The sequence below is a fragment of the Pseudophryne corroboree genome, unplaced genomic scaffold (genome assembly GCF_028390025.1).
Source record: "Pseudophryne corroboree isolate aPseCor3 unplaced genomic scaffold, aPseCor3.hap2 scaffold_369, whole genome shotgun sequence".
Taxonomy (NCBI): domain Eukaryota; kingdom Metazoa; phylum Chordata; class Amphibia; order Anura; family Myobatrachidae; genus Pseudophryne; species Pseudophryne corroboree.
The window spans coordinates 569,609-584,986 of NW_026970021.1; the positions used below are offsets into that span (position 1 = coordinate 569,609).

The window sequence follows — 15,378 nt, forward strand, 5'->3', positions numbered from 1 at the left end:
GCTCGGGCACCCCCCTGTCAAGTGAAGGAGATCCAACTGAGGCAGCACAAGGGAACTCTCGAAAGAAGAACAAGGCTAGAGGAAGATCTGAGACAAAGAAATCTGACTTTTACCAGAGCTGACCAGAGGAAAGCACAAACACAGTCCCCCTCTACCACAAATAATGCAGTCGAGTTTTCCACATTTGGGGAAATCACAGGGGTCATCATACCCAGAATGCAATGAATGAACCTCACCCTGGGAGAACAATCTTCATGACCATGATATCTCCTATGCAAAATAAGTATGATTTCGGATAGGGCTGGGGAGGGCCGCTGCTCAGGCACATCTCTGTCAAGTAAAGGCGATTCAACTGAGGCAGCACAAGGGAACTCTCATCTGGGGACAACAACTGCAGGGAGAACACATATTTTCAGATGAACATGGGAGGGCAGAAGGCTGCCTAATACTGAAGCACCCCCAAACAACAAACCAAATGCAACAACTAGTACAAGCATTCCTGGGGGAAGGCCTGCAGCAGATGGATTTGCATATGGTGATGTCATCCAAGCAGTGGGTCAAAGTTGGCTTCAACCCTCGTCTGCATATGAAAAGAAAAAAGGGATGTGCTGGGCATGGCGTCCTTTTGTGGCGCTTGGATGACCCTTAATTCGCATTAAACATCTCCACCCTCCTTCGGTGTGGGGCTCATGTTGGCTATGCCCCAGCCCGTGAAGCATTCAAGATGATTTCTTGCAGCAGCTGGGCACTGTAACAGCTCCAGAGCTGTTCTGTAAAGCATGTAAAAGGGTGTGGGCCCTGCAGCACTACCTGTAGTATGCATTGTGCGTTGGAAGGCACAAAGTAAGCAGACGGGAGAGGTCAGGATAGTGCGCAAGGGCATAGAAGGGAGCGGCTCAAGAAAAGAGAAGTGGAAACAGACAGCAAACTAGGCTGGAGAAAGACCTGAGACAAAGAGATCTGAATTATACGAGAGCCGACCAGAGGAAACACAAATTATGCAGTCAAGTTTCCCACATTTGGGGAAATCGCAGGAGCAGCACACCCAGAGTGCAATGGGTGAGCCTTGCCTTGGGAGAAGCACCTTCCTGATCATAGTATCTCACCTGGCAGGTAAGTAGGAGTTGGGCTAGAGCTGGGGAGGGTCGCTGCTCGGGCACCCCCCTGTCAAGTGAAGGAGATCCAACTGAGGCAGCACAAGGGAACTCTCGAAAGAAGAACAAGGCTAGAGGAAGATCTGAGACAAAGAAATCTGACTTTTACCAGAGCTGAGCAGAGGAAAGCACAAACACAGTCCCCCACTACCACAAATAATGCAGTCAAGTTTCCCACATTTGGGGAAATCACAGGGGTCAGCATACCCAGAATGCAATGAATGAACCTCACCCTGGGAGAACAATCTTCATGACCATGGTATCTCCTATGCAAAATAAGTATGATTTGGGATAGGGCTGGGGAGGGCCGCTGCTCAGGCACATCTCTGTCAAGTAAAGGAGATTCAACTGAGGCAGCACAAGGGAACTCTCATCTGGGGACAACAACTGCAGGGAGAACACATATTTTCAGATGAACATGGGAGGGCAGAAGGCTGCCTAATACTGAAGCACCCCCAAACAACAAACCAAATGCAACAACTAGTGCAAGCATTCCTGGGGGAAGGCCTGCAGCAGATTGATTTGCATATGGTAATGCCATCCAAGCAGTGGGTCAAAGTTGGCTTCAACCCTCGTCTGCATATGAAAAGAGAAAAGGGGCGTGCAGGGCATGGCGGCCTTTTGCGGCGCTTGGGTGACCCTTAGTTCGCATTAAACACCCCCACCCTCCTTCGGTGTGGGGCTCATGTTGGCAATGCCCCAGCCCCTGAAGCATTCAAGCTGATTTCTTGCAGCAGCTGGGTACTGTAACAGCTCCAGAGCTGCTCTGTGAGGCAAGTAAAAGGGTGTGGGCCCTGCAGCACTACCTGTAGTTTGCATTGTGTGTTGGAAGGCACAAAGTAAACAGACGGGAGAAGTCAGGATAGTGCGCAAGGGCATAGAAGGGAGCGGCTCAAGAAAAGAGAAGTGGAAACAGACAGCAAACTAGGCTGGAGAGAGACCTGAGACAAAGAGATCTGAATTATACGAGAGACGACCAGGGGAAACACAAATTATGCAGTCAAGTTTCCCACATTTGGGGAAATCACAGGGGCAGCACACCCAGAGTGCAATGGGTGAGCCTTGCCCTGGGAGAAGCACCTACATGATCATAGTATCTCACCTGGCAGGTAAGTAGGAGTTGGGCTAGAGCTGGGGAGGGTCGCTGCTCGGGTACCCCCCTGTCAAGTGAAGGAGATCCAACTGAGGCAGCACAAGGGAACTCTCGAAAGAGGAACAAGGCTAGAGGAAGATCTGAGACAAAGAAATCTGATTTTTACCAGAGTTGACCAGAAGAAAGCACAAACACAGTCCCCCACTACCACAAATAATGCAGTCGAGTTTCCCACATTTGGGGAAATCACAGGGGTCAGCATACCCAGAATGCAATGAATGCACCTCACCCTGGGAGAACAATCTTCATGACCATGGTATCTCCTATGCAAAATAAGTATGATTTGGGATAGGGCTGGGGAGGGCCGCTGCTCAGGCACATCTCTGTCAAGTAAAGGAGATTCAACTGAGGCAGCACAAGGGAACTCTCATCTGGGGACAACAACTGCAGGGAGAACACATATTTTCAGATGAACATGGGAGGGCAGAAGGCTGCCTAATACTGAAGCACCCCCAAACAACAAACCAAATGCAACAACTAGTGCAAGCATTCCTGGGGGAAGGCCTGCAGCAGATGGATTTGCATATGGTGATGTCATCCAAGCAGTGGGTCAAAGTTGGCTTCAACCCTCGTCTGCATATGAAAAGAAAAAAGGGATGTGCAGGGCATGGTGTCCTTTTGTGGCGCTTGGATGACCCCTCCTTCGGTGTGGGGCTCATGTTGGCTATGCCCCAGCCCCTGAAGCATTCAAGATGATTTCTTGCAGCAGCTGGGCACTGTAACAGCTCCAGAGTTGCTCTGTAAAGCATGTAAAAGGGTGTGGGCCCTGCAGCACTACCTGTAGTATGCATTGTGCGTTGGAAGGCACAAAGTAAGCAGACGGGAGAGGTCAGGATAGTGCGCAACTGCATAGAAGGGAGCGGCTCAAGAAAAGAGAAGTGGAAACAGACAGCAAACTAGGATGGAGAAAGACCTGAGACAAAGAGATCTGAATTATATGAGAGCCGACCAGAGGAAACACAAATTATGCAGTCAAGTGTCCCACATTTGGGGAAATCGCAGGAGCAGCACACCCAGAGTGCAATGGGTGAGCCTTGCCCTGGGAGAAGCACCTTCCTGATCATAGTATCTCACCTGGCAGGTAAATAGGAGTTGGGCTAGAGCTGGGGAGGGTCGCTGCTCGTGCACCCCCCTGTCAAGTGAAGGAGATCCAACTGAGGCAGCACAAGGGAACTCTCGAAAGAAGAACAAGGCTAGAGGAAGATCTGAGACAAAGAAATCTGACTTTTACCAGAGCTGACCAGAGGAAAGCACAAACACAGTCCCCCACTACCACAAATAATGCAGTCGAGTTTCCCACATTTGGGGAAATCACAGGGGTCAGCATACCCAGAATGCAATGAATGAACCTCACCCTGGGAAAACAATCTTCATGACCATGGTATCTCCTATGCAAAATAAGTATGATTTGAGATAGGGCTGGGGAGGGCCGCTGCTCAGGCACATCTCTGTCAAGTAAAGGAGATTCAACTGAGGCAGCACAAGGGAACTCTCATCTGGGGACAACAACTGCAGGGAGAACACATATTTTCAGATGAACATGGGAGGGCAGAAGGCTGCCTAATACTGAAGCACCCCCAAACAACAAACCAAATGCAACAACTAGTGCAAGCATTCCTGGGGGAAGGCCTGCAGCAGATTGATTTGCATATGGTAATGCCATCCAAGCAGTGGGTCAAAGTTGGCTTCAACTCTCGTCTGCATATGAAAAGAGAAAAGGGGCGTGCAGGGCATGGCGGCCTTTTGCGGCGCTTGGATGACCCCTAGTTCGCATTAAACACCTCCACCCTCCTTCGGTGTGGGGCTCATGTTGGCTATGCCCCAGCCCCTGAAGCATTCAAGCTGATTTCTTGCAGCAGCTGGGCACTGTAACAGACCCAGAGCTGCTCTGTAAGGCAAGTAAAAGGGTGTGGGCCCTGCAGTACTACCTGTAGTTTGCATTGTGCATTGGAAAGCACAAAGTAAGCAGACGGGAGAAGTCAGGATAGTGCGGAGGGCTGGGTCAGTTGATTGTGGGCGAGTTTGTAAGCCATTGGCGGTGGCAGCGGGTATCGGCTCAGAGGCAGTAGCGGGCATTGGCTAAGGGTCATGGGCAGGATTCGGCGGACATTATGGCTGTAGTGCCTCACTAGCCACTGACCTCACCGCACGCCACTGTGGGACAGATGTAACATGCAGAGAGAGGTAGATTTGGGAGGGGGAATGTCCTAGCATAACTGTTAATTGCAGTGTAATACTGTAATTCAGCTGTGCAGCATTTGTGGCTAAATGTCAAAGAAGCCAGTATTTACCCTGCATGCAAAACAATAAATGTATTTGAACATACCTCCCAACTATCCCAATTTTTGCAGGACAGTCACTTTTTTGGGGAATGTCCAGCTAACCCAAACACCCCCCCCCCCCCTTTCCCATGGGGAAGGGGGTGGATGGGGGGTGGAAGGCTCCCTGTAGCTTGTTGCTCTGCAAATATGCACATTGTGGGTAATTCAGACCCGATCGCTAGGGTGTGTTTTTTGCATCCCTGTAATCAGGTAGTTGTCGCCTACAGCGGAAGGGAAAATTTGCTGTGCAGGTGTGTGATCACATGTGCACAAGAGCTGCACAGCTCAGCACTTACTCAGCCATTGAGGTGACGTCACAAATCCTCCCACAAAACGCCGGGTCCCTCCAGTGTTTTTCCGGACACTCCCTAGACACATTCAGTTGCCACCCACACAAACACCCTCTTCTTGTCAATCTTCTTGTGATCTCCGGGCCGTCGCACTTACGCATTGTGGCGCATACGCATGTGCAATGCAAACCAGATTGCCCGCTGGGTGAAAATAAATTGAAGCGATCTGGTCTGAATAAGCCTCAATCTCTATTCACGGGAGACAGAGGGGCTGGGGCATGGCCAGCAGCTCACAGAGCACCTATAATGACAAAAATGGGAGACATGGCTCATGATCGCGATATACCTGCGAAGGTACGCCCTCTACTGATTGACAGGCAGAGGCATTCGTATTTTCTGCGGGGCACCCGGAGAAAATGTAGGCACATGCACAGGATGGACCCTGCGTATATGCCCCCATCCTCTTCATAGTTTTTGCGGTTGGAACGCGTATTACGATCCAAACTGATTTAGGCCCTATGTCTTATATACACGAGCAGTGTGAAAACATCAATCGATGGGGGTAATTCCAAGTTGATCGCAGCAGGAATTTTGTTAGCAGTTGGGCAAAACCATGTGTACTGCAGGGGAGGCAGATATAACATGTGCAGAAAGAGTTAGATTTGGGTGAGTTATTTTGTTTCTGTGCAGGGTAAGCCCCACACATTAATGCCCTTTGGAACATATTATGTCACTCACCACAATATCTGTGATACACTATGCCCTACAGTAAAGCTTCTAATTACTTTTACAAAAACTGCTCAATGCCAAGAGTTTCACGTGCTGGGTGTCATGCTCATTGCCAGGGGTTTCACTCTCTGGGTGTCATGCTCATTGCCAGGGGGAACGCAGTAGGGGGTGTTATATAGTAAGCACCACTATGGCATAGTATATAGCATTATATATATTGTGAGCACTGGTGATGTTGAGTGCAGTAGAGCTGCTGCTGGGTAATTACAATTTACTACAACCACCAATATATTCTGCTGCACTATATATATGCAAAGCTAATTCTGCTGGGTAATTACAATTGACTACAACCACCAATATATTCTGCTGCACTATATCTATATTTGCAAAGCTAATTCTGCTGGGTAATTACAATTGACTACAACCACCAATATATTCTGCTGCACTATATCTATATATGAAAAGCTAATTCTGCTGAGTAATTACAATTGACTACAACCACCAATATATTCTGCTGCACTATATCTATATATGCAAAGCTAATTCTGCTGGGTAATGCAAATTGAAACATTATTGCATAGTATGTGATTTTTAAGTACTTTTTTAAAGTTTTGAATGATATAGACCCAGTTTAATCTTTGTGGAATGCCTGGTTGTTGTTTTTAAGGTAATTTATTGCCTGGCATTTGAGGGGGTGGGGTGTGGTTACAGATTTCAATTATTGGTTTCACTTGTAATAGTCTTCTACTTAAGTCCAATGGTGTAGGCTGTGCAAAGCCGTTTGGCTGTGCATTTATTGATCCAAGCGTGCATTTTTATCAAAGCGTGATAAAATTGACACATAACAGCAGCGTTCAATCAGCGTTAATTTATCTTCAGCTGATATCGATTGTGAATTGACGTTTCTTCTCTTCTTGTCACCTACAGGTAATTACAATTGACTACAACCACCAATATATTCTGCTGCACTATATCTATATATGCAAAGCTAATTCTGCTGGGTAATGCAAATTGAAACATTATCGCATAGTATGTGATTTTTAAGTACTTTTTTAAAGTTTTGAATGATATAGACCCAGTTTAATCTTTGTGGAATGCCTGGTTGTTGTTTTTAAGGTAATTTATTGCCTGGCATTTGAGGGGGTGGGGTGTGGTTACAGATTTCAATTATTGGTTTCACTTGTAATAGTCTTCTACTTAAGTCCAATGGTGTAGGCTGTGCATTTATTGATCTAAGCGTGCATTTTTATCAAAGCGTGATAAAATTGACACATAACAGCAGTGTTCAATCAGCGTTCAATCGAAGTGAAAAAGAAGGAAAACAGAAGCACACCAATCTAACAAAACAAAGAAAACTGAAGAACTAATAACAAATGTGAGTCACTTACTCCTCAGATCACTCACCTCCTGATTGTTGCATCTGATTACATAGCACAGAACTACCTTACTTGGACATTTCATAAACCATCCATTTCACCTACAAATGCCTGTATCTGTATTATTGTAATTTTGTTTTTTAAGCACAGCTGCACCAATGCAATTTTACCTGCAAACACTTAAAACATCTAACATAATTACCATTGCTTCTTAAACCTCTCACAATCCTTTCATTTCTTACACTCCAAATACATTTCTGCACCCACTTTATCTACGCTTTTGACTCATTTCATACTAAATCTACACCCCTTGAGCCTACACTGCTTTTCTCACCTGCATTTCTGCAATTCTTCTGCTCGGATTGCCTTACAGTCTCCTCTCCTACTTCCACTACTTCAACCTATTTACCTACTTAACACTATGTCAAGGTTTTCTTATACTCCCCACATCACTCAGTGTCTACCTAATAATGTATCTTTATCCTTCCCCACTAGTCTCCTCCACCTCCTCCTCTCTCCCCTCCTCTGTCTCCCCTCCATCCCTCTGTTTCCTTCCCCCACCTTTCCTGTTACCCCACTTTCATTCACCTCTGCCCCATGGTCCTGCTACCCCACAACTCAGCCCTGCTCCCTCTCTCCCTTCCCTGTCACCTCCCCACACCCCCATCCACATCACACTGACCTCCCTCCCTGCCCACCTCCTGCAGTTTCCCCTCCTAGCTCAGGCACCCGTACCATCACTACTCTCTCATCATCCCTGCCCTCAAAGTTAATCCCACCTCATCGCTACAGCAACCCTGAAAATCTAATTCACATCTCTCCCACAAACTCATACCCCCTATCCTGTGCCCTCTGGAATGCCAGATCTGTTTGTAACAAACTGGTCCCCACTCATGACCTTTTCATTTCCAACTCCCTACACCTACTAGCCATTACTGAAACTTGGATTATGCCCTCTGACACTACTTCTGCTGCTGCTCTCTCTGCTGGGGGCCTTACATTCACACACACACCCCGACCTGGGGGTCGCCATGGGGGTGGTGTTGGGGTCCTTTTACCTTCTAGTTACTCCTACCAACTCATACCACCAGAACCATCCCTTATATTCTCTACATTTGAGGTCCACACCATATGCCTCTTCCAACCAGTCCATCTTAGAGTAGCTGTCATTTACCGGCCCCCTGGCACTGCTTCCAAATTCATCGACAACTTTGCTTCCTGGCTTCCTCACTTCCTCTCTTCTGACATTCCCACCATTATCCTAGGCGATTTCAACATCCCTATTGACATCCCCACACAATCCCCTGCCTCTAAACTCCTTAACCTCACCTCTTCACTTGGTCTCTCCCAGTGGACCTCCTCACCCTCCCATGTGAATGGGAGCTCACTGGATCTGGTCTTCACTCACCGCTGTGATATTTCTGATTTTTCCAACTCCCCATTTCCCCTCTCTGACCACCACCTGCTCTCCTTCAACCTATCTCTCTCGACTTCCCCATCTCTACCTCCTAAGGCTACCATCACTAAGCGTAACATTGAAGCTATTGACACCACATTCCTTTCCTCCCTGTTTGACTCACTTCTCTCTCCTATTCTCTCTCTCTCATGCCCTGAACAAGCCACTTCCACATACAATGCTTCCCTTACTTCTGCTCTTGACTCTGTTGCTCCACCAACCACTATTCACCCTTGCAAATTAACACCTCAACCCTGGCACACCAAATGCACCAGATATCTGCAAAAATGCTCATGTACTGCTGAGCGACACTGGAGGAAATCACGCTCTAAGGCAGACTTCCTCCATTTCAAACTTATGCTCTCATCCTTCAGTGCTGCCCTTTCTCTTGCTAAACAGTCATACTTCAAGAACCTCATCTCCTCCCAGTCTTCCAACCCCCGGCGCCTCTTTGCCACTCTCAACTCACTCCTCTGCCCACCTCCACCTCGTCTCCCTTCCTCACTCTCTGCTCTTGACTTTGCCACTTACTTCACATCCAAAATTGACTCCATACGTCAGGACATCACATCACACCAGACTATCAGTAACCAGCCTTCTCCCATCCCTTACCAACCCTCCCCATCCCTCGCACCAACTCTGTCATCTTTCTCCCATGCATCTGGAGAGGAAGTCATGGCCCTCATTCGTTCCTGTCCCCTCACCACCTCCCCACTTGACCCTATCCCCTCCCGCCTCCTTTGCCACCTCTCTTCTTCTGCTTGTTCCCATCTTTCCCACCTTCTCAATCTCTCCCTCTCATCAGGCACTGTCCCCTCTGCCTTCAAGCACGCTCTCATCTCTCCTATTCTTAAAAAACCTACCCTTGATCCAAACACTATCTCCAACTACCGACCCATCTCTCTCCTCCCTTTTGCCTCCAAACTCCTTGAGCGTATTGTCTACAACCGCCTTACTTCCTTTCTTTCCTCACACTCACTGCTTGACCCATTCCAGTCTGGCTTCCGTCCTCTCCACTCCACTGAAACTGCCCTTACAAAAGTATGCAATGACCTCCATGCTGCTAAATCTAAGGGACACTACTCTCTACTTATTCTACTTGATCTCTCTGCTGCTTTTGACACTGTGGACCATCCTCTCCTACTGCAAATCCTTCACTCCATTGGTTTGCGTAACACTGCCCTCTCTTGGTTGTCGTCCTACCTTTCTGACCGTTCATTCTCTGTCTCCTCTCATGACTCCACCTCCCCCTCACTTCCACTAACTGTAGGGGTACCCCAAGGTTCTGTCCTTGGTCCTCTTCTCTTCTCTCTCTATACGTCCTCACTAGGTAAGCTCATTAGTTCTTTTGGTTTCCAATATCATCTCTATGCTGATGACACTCAAATCTATCTTTCCTCTCCAGACCTCTCCCCTACTCTCCTCACTCGTATCTCCAACTGTCTCTCTGCTATCTCTTCCTGGATGTCCCAGCGCTTTCTTAAACTTAACATGTCTAAGACCGAGCTGATCATCTTCCCTCCCTCCCGCATAATCTCACCTCCTACAATCTCATTATCTATTGATGGCACTACTATCTCCTCTACCCCCCAAGCGCGCTGTCTTGGAGTAATCCTTGACTCCTCCCTCTCCTTCAAACCACACATTCAGCACCTCTCACAAACCTGCCGTTTTCATCTAAAAAATATTTCCAGGATCAGACCCTTTCTGACCCAGGATGCTACTAAGACTCTTATCCACTCACTGGTCATCTCCAGACTGGACTGCTGTAATCTCTTCCTGACTGGCATTCCTGACAAATACCTCTCTCCACTCCAATCTATCCTCAATGCTGCTGCCCGGCTCATTTTCCTCACCAAACGCACTACGTCCACCTCTCCTCTCTTACTAGTCCTTCACTGGCTCCCCTTCCCTTTCAGAATCCATTTCAAGCTTCTCACACTTGCTTACAAAGCCCTCACCCACTCCTCTCCCATCTACATCTCTGATCTTATCTCGCTTTACACTCCCACCCGTCCTCTTCGCTCTGCTAATGCACACCGACTCTCCTGCCTACGGATTACTTCCTCCCACTCCTACCTCCAAGATTTTTCACGTGCTGCACCACTTTTCTGGAATTCCCTACCTCTCCCCCTCAGACTCTCCACCTCTCTACAAAACTTCAAACGGGCTCTCAAGACCCACTTCTTCACCAAACCCAGCCAAATCTCATCCTAAACCTCTGTTCCATGCTCTCTATGTACCCCATCTGTCTCACCCTGTCTGTCTACCCCTCCCTTTTAGAATGTAAGCTCTCACGAGCAGGGCCCTCTTCCCTCATGTGCTTACTCTTTTCTTACTTTAATAATCTTCAGCTGCACCAAATCCAGCAGTCTTCTGCCACCTGATACTTATTCCAGTGTCATCTGCTGATGTAGCTATGTTTATTTACCCTGTACTTGTCCTATATTGTCGTCAACTGTAAGTTGCTGTTTTCCTGTTTGATTATTTGTTTATGTACTCTGTAATTGGGCACTGCGGAACCCTTGTGGCGCCATATAAATAAAGGATAATAATAATAATAAATAATATAATACATAGCAGTACGGTACAGTAGGCCACTGCTCTACCTACCTCTGTGTCGTCAAGTATACTATCCATCCATACCTGTGGTGCATTTTAGAAAAAAACATGTCTCGGCAGAGCAATCTATAAATCCATCATTTTTCAGACAGCAACAGTGGGTATTGTAATAGTCACCCAATCCATCACTTTTATAGGGTTACATGCACCCACATGCTACAGCCTGTCTCAATAATTTTACTGTCACGCTGTGTGTGTTTGTGTTTTTATTTGGGTATTTTTTGTTGTTGTAGAACTACAGGTACCAGCAAGCCCGTTATTTCCCCGCCTGCTGGTACTTGAGGTTCTCCAAGTACCAGCAAGCGGGGGAGGCTTGCTGGGCCTTGTAGTTCCACAACGAAAAAACAATATTCTTTTTTTACACACATGGCTATCAGCCCGGCACCCACCACCCAGGGGTGCTGGGGACAGCCTCGGGCTTCACCCCTGGCCCTTGGGTGCCTCGAGGGGAGGAACCTCTAGATTTAAGGGGTCCCCACTCCTCCAGGGAACCCCGGCCAGGGGTGACTAGTTGGAGGGGTAATGCCAGGGCCGCAGGGACCTACATAAAAGTGTCCCCCGGCTGTGGCATTATCTCTCTGGCTAGTGGAGCCCGGTGCTGGTTTTAAAAATATGGGGGACCCCTACATCTATTGTCCCACGTATTTTTGGAACCTGGACCGGTCTAAGAGCCCGGTGCTGGTTGTCTAAATACGGGGAACCCCTGTCCAATTTTTCCCCCAGTATTTAAATAACCAGGACCGGCTCAAAGAGCCCGAGGCTGGTTATACTAAGGAGGGGGGGCCTCACGCATTTTTTTTAACCCATTCAGACCCTTCTCCTTTAAGTTAATGGAAGCCCTGGACAACAAAATTGCATTCATGTCCTCCTCCCTCACCCTTCCCAGTCCCAAACACTCATTTTTTTTTTCTTTAAAAATTTATAATATATAACGAGAACAATGAGCAGGCAGGCAGCGGGCATTGGCGGCATCGGACTGAGATAGAAATTAGTGGTGGAGGGCTGGGTCAGTTGATTGTGGGCGAGTTTGTAAGCTATTGGCGGTGGCAGCGGGTATCGGCTCAGAGGCAGTAGCGGGCATTGGCTAAGGGTCATCGGCAGGATTCGGCGGACATTATGGCTGTAGTGCCTCACTAGCCACTGACCTCACCGCACGCCACTGTGGGACAGATGTAACATGCAGAGAGAGGTAGATTTGGGAGGGGGAATGTCCTAGCATAACTGTTAATTGCAGTGTAATACTGTAATTCAGCTGTGCAGCATTTGTGGCTAAATGTCAAAGAAGCCAGTATTTACCCTGCATGCAAAACAATAAATGTATTTGAACATACCTCCCAACTATCCCAATTTTTGCAGGACAGTCACTTTTTTGGGGAATGTCCAGCTAACCCAAACAACCCCCCCCCCCTTCCCATGGGAAAGGGGGGGGGGTGGAAGGCTCCCTGTAGCTTGTTGCTCTGCAAATATGCACATTGTGGGTAATTCAGACCTGATCGCTAGGGTGTGTTTTTTGCATCCCTGTAATCAGGTAGTTGTCGCCTACAGCGGAAGGGAAAATTTGCTGTGCAGGTGTGTGATCACATGTGCACAAGAGCTGCACAGCTCAGCACTTACTCAGCCATTGAGGTGACGTCACAAATCCTCCCACAAAACGCCGGGTCCCTCCAGTGTTTTTCCGGACACTCCCTAGAAACATTCAGTTGCCACCCACACAAACACCCTCTTCTTGTCAATCTTCTTGTGATCTCCGGACCGTCGCACTTACGCATTGTGGCGCATACGCATGTGCAGTGCAAACCAGATTGCCCGCTGGGTGAAAATAAATTGAAGCGATCTGGTCTGAATAAGCCTCAATCTCTATTCACGGGAGACAGAGGGGCTGGGGCATGGCCAGCAGCTCACAGAGCACCTATAATTACAAAAATGGGAGACATGGCTCATGATCGCGATATACCTGCAAAGGTACGCCCTCTACTGATTGACAGGCAGAGGCATTCGCATTTTCTGCGGGGCACCCGGAGAAAATGTAGGCACACGCACAGGATGGACCCTGCGTATATGCCCCCATCCTCTTCATAGTTTTTGCGGTTGGAACGCGTATTACGATCCAAACTGAATTAGGCCCTATGTCTTATATACACGAGCAGTGTGAAAACATCAATCGATGGGGGTAATTCCAAGTTGATCGCAGCAGGAATTTTGTTAGCAGTTGGGCAAAACCATGTGTACTGCAGGGGAGGCAGATATAACATGTGCAGAAAGAGTTAGATTTGGGTGAGTTATTTTGTTTCTGTGCAGGGTAAATACTAACTGCTTTATTTTTACACTGCAAATTAGATTGCAGATTGAACACACCACACCCAAATCTAACTCTCTCTGCACATGTTAAATCTGCCTTCCCTGCAGTGCACATAGGTGGTCATTCCGAGTTGTTCGCTCGGTAATTTTCTTCGCATCGCAGCGATTTTCCGCTTAATGCGCATGCGCAATGTTCACACTGCGACTGCGCCAAGTAAATTTGCTGTGCAGTTAGGAATATTACTCACGGTTTTTTCATCGTTCTGGTGATCGTAATGTGATTGACAGGAAGTGGGTGTTTCTGGGCGGAAACAGGCCGTTTTAGGGGCGTGTGGGAAAAAATGCTACCGTTTCTGGGAAAAACGCGGGAGTGGCTGGAGAAACGGAGGAGTGTCTGGGCGAACGCTGGGTGTGTTTGTGACGTCAAACCAGGAACGACAAGCACTGAACTGATCGCACTGGCAGAGTAAGTCTCGAGCTACTCAGAAACTGCACAGAGATGTCTTATCGCAATATTGCAAATCTTTCGTTCGCAATTTTAAGATGCTAAGATTCACTCCCAGTAGGCGGCAGCTTAGCGTGTGCAATGCTGCTAAAAGCAGCTTGCGAGCGAACAACTCGGAATGAGGGCCATGGGGGGTAATTCTGAGTTGATCGCAGCAGGATTTTTGTTAGCAGTTGGGCAAAACCACGGCCCTCATTCCGAGTTGATCGGTCGCAAGGCGAATTTAGCAGAGTTACACACGCTAAGCCGCCGCCTACTGGGAGTGAATCTTAGCTTCTTAAAATTGCGACCGATGTATTCGCAATATTGCGATTACTAACTACTTAGCAGTTTCAGAGTAGCTCCAGACTTACTCTGCCTGTGCGATCAGTTCAGTGCTTGTCGTTCCTGGTTGACGTCACAAACACACCCAGCGTTCGCCCAGGCACTCCCACCGTTTCTCCGGCAACTCCTGCGTTTTTTCCGGAAACGGTAGCGTTTTCAGCCACACGCCCCTGAAACGCCGTGTTTCCGCCCAGTAACACCCATTTCCTGTCAATCACATTACGTTCGCCGGAGCGAAGAAAAAGCCGTGAGTAAAAATACTTTCTTCATAGTAAAGTTACTTGGCGCAGTCGCAGTGCGAACTTTGCGCATGCGTACTAAGCGGATTTTCACTGCGATGCGATGAAAAATACCGAGCGAACAACTCGGAATGAGGGCCCATGTGCACTGCATTTACGAACAGATGATTTTTTATATAAATTTTAAAATGTTAGTAAATGTGTGTTTTTTTTTCAACCTGGAAGCCCAACATCGATTAAGATCGATCTTAAATAGACCCCTGGGTTTTAAGGATAACCATGGTTGAGTCCAATGGTTAATTCACATTGACCGAAGTTCTAATTAAGTCACCTGTGCTCAAGCATGATATCCTTAAAATCTGGATTGCAATGACAGCATTTTGGAACTATGCCTAAGGGTTTAATTTTTACATTTATCCACTGACAATAAATCTACCTACAATATCCCTGTAACTGTTATGATTACAGTATTTCACTAAATAATTTAATTTGCTGAACCTTCTGTAAAAAGAAATATTAAGCTGCTGTAATTCCCAGATGCAGCAAATTTGTTAGCTAGTGGGCAAAACCATGTGCACTGCAGGGTTGGGGGGGGGGCAGATATAACATTTGCAGAGAGATTTAGGTGGGTTATATTGTTTGTGTGCAGGGTAAATACTGGCTGTTTTGTTTTTACACTGCAATTTAGATTTCAGTTTGAACACACCGCACCAAAATCTAACTCTCTCTGCACATATTATACACCCCCCCCCCTGCAGTATACATGGTTTTAGCTAATAAATTTGCTGCTGTGATCAGATCTGAGTTAAGCCCTATGTATTTGGCACTGGCAAAGGGTTAGAGGCCTTGCTGTAGAGCTCACACCTTTCTTATCATGCATTGTAATATTTCCTATGTCCTGATGTTGTGCT

At 47.4% G+C, this 15,378-nt stretch overlaps 7 non-coding genes across 7 annotated transcripts; all 7 read right to left on the bottom strand.

Annotated features, from left to right (window-relative positions):
• Positions 1-123: 123 nt before the first annotated feature.
• On the bottom strand, positions 124-287 carry LOC135021298 (U1 spliceosomal RNA). The gene has a single exon (XR_010218563.1). It is a non-coding gene; the product is annotated as a U1 spliceosomal RNA (small nuclear RNA).
• Positions 288-958: 671 nt separating this feature from the next.
• On the bottom strand, positions 959-1,121 carry LOC135021299 (U1 spliceosomal RNA). The gene has a single exon (XR_010218564.1). It is a non-coding gene; the product is annotated as a U1 spliceosomal RNA (small nuclear RNA).
• A 152-nt stretch (positions 1,122-1,273) lies between these two features.
• LOC135021286 (U1 spliceosomal RNA) lies at positions 1,274-1,437 on the bottom strand. The gene has a single exon (XR_010218551.1). It is a non-coding gene; the product is annotated as a U1 spliceosomal RNA (small nuclear RNA).
• Positions 1,438-2,108: 671 nt separating this feature from the next.
• Positions 2,109-2,271, bottom strand: LOC135021332 (U1 spliceosomal RNA). The gene has a single exon (XR_010218594.1). It is a non-coding gene; the product is annotated as a U1 spliceosomal RNA (small nuclear RNA).
• Positions 2,272-2,423: 152 nt separating this feature from the next.
• LOC135021287 (U1 spliceosomal RNA) lies at positions 2,424-2,587 on the bottom strand. Its single transcript, XR_010218552.1, has one exon. It is a non-coding gene; the product is annotated as a U1 spliceosomal RNA (small nuclear RNA).
• A 646-nt stretch (positions 2,588-3,233) lies between these two features.
• On the bottom strand, positions 3,234-3,396 carry LOC135021322 (U1 spliceosomal RNA). The gene has a single exon (XR_010218586.1). It is a non-coding gene; the product is annotated as a U1 spliceosomal RNA (small nuclear RNA).
• Positions 3,397-3,548: 152 nt separating this feature from the next.
• LOC135021282 (U1 spliceosomal RNA) lies at positions 3,549-3,712 on the bottom strand. Its single transcript, XR_010218548.1, has one exon. It is a non-coding gene; the product is annotated as a U1 spliceosomal RNA (small nuclear RNA).
• Positions 3,713-15,378: the final 11,666 nt, after the last annotated feature.